Source organism: Peromyscus maniculatus, chromosome 10 (genome assembly GCF_049852395.1).
Source record: "Peromyscus maniculatus bairdii isolate BWxNUB_F1_BW_parent chromosome 10, HU_Pman_BW_mat_3.1, whole genome shotgun sequence".
NCBI lineage: Eukaryota > Metazoa > Chordata > Mammalia > Rodentia > Cricetidae > Peromyscus > Peromyscus maniculatus.
Window position 1 is genome coordinate 26740036 of NC_134861.1, and position 7689 is coordinate 26747724.

General features: G+C 48.3%; 1 long non-coding RNA gene across 1 annotated transcript; it reads left to right on the top strand.

Annotated features, from left to right (window-relative positions):
* The first annotated feature begins 3436 nt into the window (after nucleotides 1-3436).
* Nucleotides 3437-4454, top strand: LOC143267508 (uncharacterized). Its single transcript, XR_013042647.1, has 2 exons — nucleotides 3437-3718; nucleotides 4229-4454. It is a non-coding gene; the product is annotated as an uncharacterized LOC143267508 (long non-coding RNA).
* The last annotated feature ends 3235 nt before the right edge of the window (nucleotides 4455-7689 follow it).

The window sequence follows — 7689 nt, forward strand, 5'->3', positions numbered from 1 at the left end:
AGCATATCTGATTTTATAGTATGCTTGTAAGGAGACAGAACTGACCAGAGAGTCCACTGCTGTGCCACGCAGACAGCATGAAGGCCTTGGGGAACCACGGCGATTTAGTGGCATCTTAGGCCTCCTCTTGCTTCCTCCTTACGATGGAGCTGAAATGTGGAAATCAGGCTGGCACATTCTCTTCCAACTTTATTTTCAACTTTGTCCCTTGATAAGGCTTCTGATCAACCTGGGACGGGTCTTCCTTTTCCTTTTAATTCCATTAAAATAAAAGGCTGTTTCCATTGACTGAGGTATGATATTATTCTATTTAAAAACAATATGCTACAGATACTACTATGGTGTGTTTCTTCATTCCTAAGAACTTATCATGGCCACTGAGTTATTTGATCTTTTCAACAGTCCTGTGAGGTAATTGAGAGGGTGAGAATATTATTAATTTCATTTTTCACATGGAGATTCAAGGACAGAAGGTGATTACTCATCCAAAGACACACAATGGCGAACTGGCAACCATAATAGCTGCTATGTGCAGTTACCATGTACCAGGTACTATTATAAGTATTCATTTAATCTTCACAGTGACCCAATGAAGACATGCTATTATCCCCATTATGTAGGTGAAAAAGCCCAGACAGAAAGATGGAATAAATTGCTCAAGATTACAGTAGTGGAGCTGAGATGGGAACCCAAGAGTCTTAGCTCTGGAGCCACGGTAGGTGAGTGTGGTGGAGCTGGACCACGTAGTGGGGACTATGAGCAAAGCTTGCTCAGTTCTTGTTCTAGCTGTTGCGGCCTTTCATGAACCCCTTTCTTCTTAACGATCTTCCAGTCTTAAGTGGGCAAAGGATTTTGTGAAATGTGACAAGATTTCAGCTTTTAAAAAGTGTTCACAGGCCTATTTTCGAGCTACGTCAGTTGCTTCTGAGAAAAACAGGAAAGTCTAAAGCTTCGGAGGAGAGGGATGTGGTGGAAACATGGAGAAGCCTCAGTGTTGGTCTTCCTGGGGTTGGAGAGCATGCCAATTGCATTTTCTTTTTTCATGAACCTTGGAGGAGTATCGGCAGCAGGTAGATCTGAGATTTGATAGGTGAATGGGGCAATTTTCTGGTGAGGCCCTGGTTTGTGGAATAATAACATCATGGGAAAACTGCTCAGAGATTCTTAAAGACAGTTGAAAAGATTCTTACAGTTAGAGTTTCAAAAGGCACTTTATTGTGGTTATTTTGGGACAATGAAAATGTATTGAGGAGGTAGCTGACTTTGGGGTTAGTGGTCCATAACATTTTTTGTTGTTGTTAAAATAGTTCAGTGTATCTGATATGGAGAGAGTGTCATTTCCTCAGTAGCAGAATTGGAAGAGACTGTTCTGCCGTCCTGTGCGAGTAAGACAGGAAAGTGAGGGAGATTTTTCTCTGGGCTCTGAAATGCCAAACATTGTGCTTCTTTGCTGACTTCACATGTAGGCAAAATACTAACTCACATAATTCTATGAGAGGCTTTACCTGCATTTCCGGCGTGGCACAGAATTGGCTTCCTGCCTTGAGTTATTATATAATCCTATTACACTGTTGAAGTTGGACAGTGGGGAAGAACAAGGCCGAGAGAGTCCTGGATTCCCTGCGCACTTCTACCTAACACAGCTTCCATGCCCTTTGGTGTAGGTGTCGGCAGGATAATGTCATGACACCAGGTACGTGTGTGTGGGTGGGCAAGTGAGCCGGGACAGTAAACTTCAATTACAGTACACGATGCTCAAGAAACAACAGAATAATGAAGCATTTGCCAAACTAATTGGTTTGACACCTTTGAAATGTAAATTGTATGACTGAAGACAATTTTGCTTATGAAAAATGGGAATAGATAATCATAAGGATTTGGAGTGAGGTGGATATTTTGTGTCTATAAATATAAGGGAGGGTTTGTGCTATACGCTGACCCTTTCAGAGGTGATGCTCAACACTTTCTTCCACATAATATAATACGTATGTAATCTTTATCATAAGAACAACAGCAATAATGTTTATTAAATCTGCGGAAGAAGACCCTCTAGCAGCCCCACCATTCTGATATCACAAATTCTCCCCCCCTCCTTTTCTTTCCTTTTTGACAGGGTCTCACATAGACCAGGCTGGCTTTGAACTCACTGCATAACCGTGAATGACTCTAAACTCTGACCCCCTTTCTTCACCCCCCCCCCCGAATGTTGATTTAGAGGCTGTCTGCCACACCCACTTCATGTAGGGCTGAGAATTGAACCCTCATGCACCCTCGACAAGCTCTCCACCAACTAAGACACCTTCTTAGTTTGCTTGTGTCTGAGTTTCCCCCTTGGCTGTTGGCTGGTATGTTTTTATCTGCTCACAATCCTGGCTACACAGATGTTCAGTCCATTCAATTCCACTTAAAAACTGGGGGTGGCTTCACGAGCAGATACGGGGATGGAGGAGCAAAAAGGGACATTTGTGAGTGTCTGCTACGGTCTCCCTGTTCTGTCAGAGAGGTGGAGAACTTGCCTGGGGACAGAGCTGAGAACAACAGAGCCAAGGCTTTCCAGCTCAGCAGCACAGTGCCAAGTCTACCTTCTTTCCGACCTTAGTCCAGAGGCCTGCCACCCCCACACACGCCACCTGAGCTTTACTGTCTTCACACCTACCCATGTCAGCGTGGACAGGTAGTTGCCTGTGTTTATGAGCATGTATTCCTACCTAACCAATCAAGAATCTTCACTGGAACACATTCCAATTTTGTAAGCAATTGTAAAAACCAAAAAGAATAAAAACATTGCCTTAGAAGTGTGGGACCTGACCTTTTTCCATGTTCCATTTTCCTTTCCACATCTCTTAAAAAGCTTGGTGTAGGGTTCTCTGTGCACTGTTAGGCTATTTGTGATGAAATGTCACCGACCAGCTCTGTGGAAGCCTCAGTGGTACAGGGGAAGAGCAGCTCAAAGCAGGGGAAGGAGAATAAAGAGCCTTCCAGGGGTAAGCTTGTAAAGGGGTGACCGTCTCACAAGCAAAAGTGAACTTTATGAAACTCCAGTAAGTGGGGAGCTGCGGGCTTTACATATCTGTTCTGAGGAGTGACAAAGATTGATTTTCCACAGGGAAGAGGAAGTCCCGCCTTTTCCTCTTTCCATCTCCCTGATCTTTACCATTGGCCTTTGCAGATGTCAGTCACGCTCACTGTCCAGGGATGGCTAATGCTGTGGATTAAATCCTTTCCTCCTTAAGGTGCTGCTGGCTGTGAGTGTGCCAGTGAGTAAATACACACGACTAAGGGGAGTGCAAGCTCCAAGCAGGCACACTTGGGAGCCAGACTGGACTAGTTCAGCAAGGGATTTCCTCACTGGGCTACACATAGATTAGGGAAGATTAAAGGATTGTTTCCAATTTAAAATCAATAATTAAAAATTTTCACCATTTTTCTTGGTTTATTTTGTGTTTGTGTGTGTAGGGGGTGTTGCACGTGCCATGGTAAGTGTGTGGCAGTCAGAGGTCAGTTTGGGGAGTCGGTTCTCTGCTTCCACCACGGGGGGCCAGGGGATCCATCTTCACTTGCCAGGCTTGGGGGCCGCTGCCTTTCCCAACAGCCACCCCAACACGGTTTAATACAGGAAATCTGTATTTGAGCTTCAGTTTGGTGTCTCCATTCTGTGTAGCTTCTGGGAAATTGCTCAGCCTCTCTGAGGGTCAGCTGCCTCACCTGAAACCTGAGGGTAGTATTTCTTATCTTGCGGGCTGTGGTGATGAGCGGACCAGCGGCGGGCGGTTGTGAAATACGGTGCACAGTGGCGGGGGCTCCGCAGAAGTTTTGATTAAAATCACAGTTTTTTCCCCCTCCACATTTTGAGGACGGGCCCGGGAATGCAAGACAAATGTTAGGAAGTGGAGCTGATGTTATTTCTAGATAAACAAGTGGGAGATAAGCACTCCTCACTGGCTCCCGAGACCTCAGGCTGTGCCCGCGGGCCCTGTCTTTCTGGGGCTGGTGGGGAACCTGTGCACGGGAAGCCGGAAGCGAGTCTCCTCTGCACTAAGCGGCCTGCCTCGTTCGCCAGCACCGCTCCACTCCGGGCAGAAGACAGTCTGCTCTGGTTTGCCCTCCTTGCTTAATGGGATGCTATCGGTTACCAGCTCCCTCTGTGCAGGTGCCCTGCTTCAAAGGCAATGCTGGGCCCTTTGTAGGCCTGACTTCACTCTGCGCTTCTCTTTGCTCCACTTTCAAGGTGAACAGCAAACAGAGGCCGCTTGGACCTAAGTCAGCCGACCTGCTGAAAAGAAGGCAAAACATCGCTTCAACAGCTGCTCAGGAAGTAGTCCCCGACCAGGGATCCACCACTTGCCCTGACTGGCGAGAGCCAAATAGAGGAAATTCAAAGGGAGTTACGAGCAGAGATACCATCTTAGTTTTGTTAAGGCCCACAAATAAAATCTGATCTATAAAAATGTGAATCCGTGTGCAAAGAGACCTAAGTATCTGGTCAAAAACTGAAAGGTGCCAAATTTCGCCACTCAACTTCTAAGCTGGTTAGAAGCCCCCTATCTTAAGATGCGTTTCCAGCCCGTGGGCCAGCCCCCTCCCCAGCTCTAATTGGCCAACTTCTCTCCACTTTCTCTCTCTTTTAGGCCAATGAGCAGCAGCAAGCAGGGGGAGGCAGAGGATGAGCCTGGAGCAGCTTGACCTAAAGCTAACAAAACACAGTCTTGCCGCCTTTGCTCCTCACCGCCGCCACTGGGTTCCCCTCTCCCGCTCCGTGCCCCGCTTGTGTGGTAATAAACAGGGGGGGAGAAAAACGTCCCGACACGGGACTTCCTGGGCACGGACGTGAAGCCTGCCGCGGGCTCACAGTTGTGTCACGCGTGGCCGTCGGGAAGGCCTCCGCTGCCCGCACTGGCTCTCTGCTGGCCCCAGGAAGTCTGCCAACGTCCCATCAGACTTGTTTCTCAAGCAAAGTTGTATAAGTTAACAGATTTTTATTGTTGGGGGGGGGGGGTAAGCCGGGCTGTTCTTACGGGAGGAAGGGACGAGGCCCCCAGAGTGTTTGCCCGCAGCAGCAGCTCTTGGCGTTACTCACTCCCTCTCCTCATTAATTTGTGTGAGCTCAGCTCGGGTAACAAACGGTGGGGCAGGGGATCCTATTCAGCCAGGCCTGGCCCCGGTAAGGCCTGTGAGCTAATTGCTCTAATTGAGTGGGAGGGACTGCTTTCCTCTGGATTCCTGTCCCTTCCCGGCTTGTTTGGAAAGGAATGAATGGAGGCCCACTTCAGCTCCTGCTGGCAAGACCCGGCAGCTGGGATCCACTATGGGGATCCACAGCACGGCCCACACTCTGGTGCCGCTCGGGTCCTTTGTGTGAGCAGCGAGGTGCTCACCCAGGGCTTGGCGAGCTTGCTTTTCGCTGCCTTTTTGGTTGAGAAATGCTCTGCTATAATTTATATCAGGGAGACGGCATTAGAAATGTGTTAGCGTGCCTCTCCAGATGGACAGATCATTTACAACTAGCACAATATATTATCAATGTACTGCTCTTTAGGACCTGCTACATAATAGACATGTAATGAAGCATATGAAACATGGATTTCATTTCCAAGCCCCGAAAGGGAAACATGATTTGGGGGTGGGGGGAGCCACTCCAGGTGGGGGTCACGGGGTGGGGACTTGGGGGAGGACAGGGAAAGGGTCTGTCACTTTAAGGCGGACTAGGAGCAAAAGCAAAAGTCATCAACTCTGAAAGTTACAAATGAGAGCCCAGAGCTGTGCAGCTAATGTGCAGACTTGTTTCTGTCCTCTATGGCGCCATCATTTATTCAGGAGGTAGAAGCAGAAGACGGGGACTTGCATTTGCTTGATACTCAATTATACATTAGTGTACATCACTTGGCAATCTGTTCATATCAATTTAATTGGATTTTAATATTGCCTCTGATCTTGTTGTCCAATTAACAGTACTGGCTGGCAATAAAGCAGAACCACACACTATGTAACACCTTTGATCCCTGCCATATGGAGCTCTTCCATTGATTACCACATTTTCAAAAAATTTCACTCTCTCAATATGGGCTGTGATAAATGGGAGAAAAAGCACATCCCTGATGTGATAAAAATTTCACTTCAACTCGCAACTTCATTTATTTTGTTGACATTCGGCTCTGATTAAGAACAATAAAAAAATCATGCCCTGAATATCATATGCAAATACAACCCTGGGCATGAATCTAATCATGCCATGGGAGCGTCACCATGACTAGCCTGGCATCGGCTCAGTTTTTTTTAAAGTGACAGCATACACTTCTGGGCTGGCTCTGCAAAGTGGTCGCCACCACCATGCCATTTAATAAACATCTGATGTTTCTGTTTCCACCAGGCCAGGGGAGGACATTTGGAGTCCTGTAATTAGGCCCCTGTGCTCTGGTTGGTGTCTGGTGTGGACCATTCCCTATTCCCACCCCCAGGCCCTGCTTCCAGAGTCAGGCAGCTGGGAGCTGGGATAGAGGTGAGGTCCCTGTGTGAGCTTCAGGCTTCCTCCACCTCCTCCACCTCCGGAGGCTGCCCCTCAGAACGGGCAGGGGTGGGGGTTTGAGTTTGGGGCTGCAACGCCAAGGCCAAGGACTGGACCTGCCTGCTCTAGGAAGGTTACGCATGTGTGTGTGTGCCAGCTTCCTGTTTGCCTCTCGGAGTTATGCAAGCAATTATGGCTTAATGCCCTGGAGACACTCCCAAATGACAGGCTTAACCCCCAAGGGAGACAGGCTTCTGTTGTGAAGGATTACATCAATGTTCTAAAGAGCCCTTCCACAACTCTGAGGAGGAGTTGATCCTTTTCATGCCTCAACAGGAAGATTGCTAGTGGCCAGAGCTGGGAAACACTGGAGAGGTCCCTTCCTGGGATCACACAGTCTCACCTCTCCAGTTCTTTCTGCTTCCGGGGACGGACACTCCTCACCCCACAGCCCGCTCTGGGGCTCTGCAGTTTAGGCCCACCCAGCCTGTTCTGGAGAGTTGGCCTGGGAACTCCAGAGGGGCAAGCACCCCAGCACCCTCCCTGCAGACGGGAGGCAGGGCTATTCACAGCATGGCCATGACTCCCGGCAGCCAGGGCTCACCTGGAATCAGGGCAGCTTTGGAATGTCGGAGGAGGAGCAGAGCAAAGGCTGCGGGGTACACATGGCATAAATTATTTCTTGACCATTAGCAGCGTTTCTGCCTCATAACCGTTCTTCAGGCACATTAAATCAGCGAGAGGGAAGAGCATGCGAGGACATCTGGGGCTGCCAGATAATTCAGTTAATTTCTATTCCCTTGAACCTGGAGGTGTTAATTTGGAAGCACAACAGAAGAGGCTGAAGAATGCTAATACGTCATTTGAATGATTAATGCAATCAGGGGGATTGGGGGACCTCTGTTTACTCTCTAATTTTGACATGGCACAGCAAGGAGGAGCGCGGCTAATTTTCCAAAGTTAAGGGCAAGTTGGTTTCATTTCAGTCACGTGGCCTCTCCGGGTGTTTGGGGAGCCAAGGTATTCAGAAGAGCTGTATTGGGCGATGGGGTCCAGCTCTGCTCCTATGATGGCAACGGCCAGGAAAACAAATGAAATTGTTTGTGATCTGAGGAGCCCAGGCCTCTTGGGTGAGGAAGCTCCCAGAAGCTGCTGGGGACAGCCAACAGGAGAAAAAAGAAAGAAAG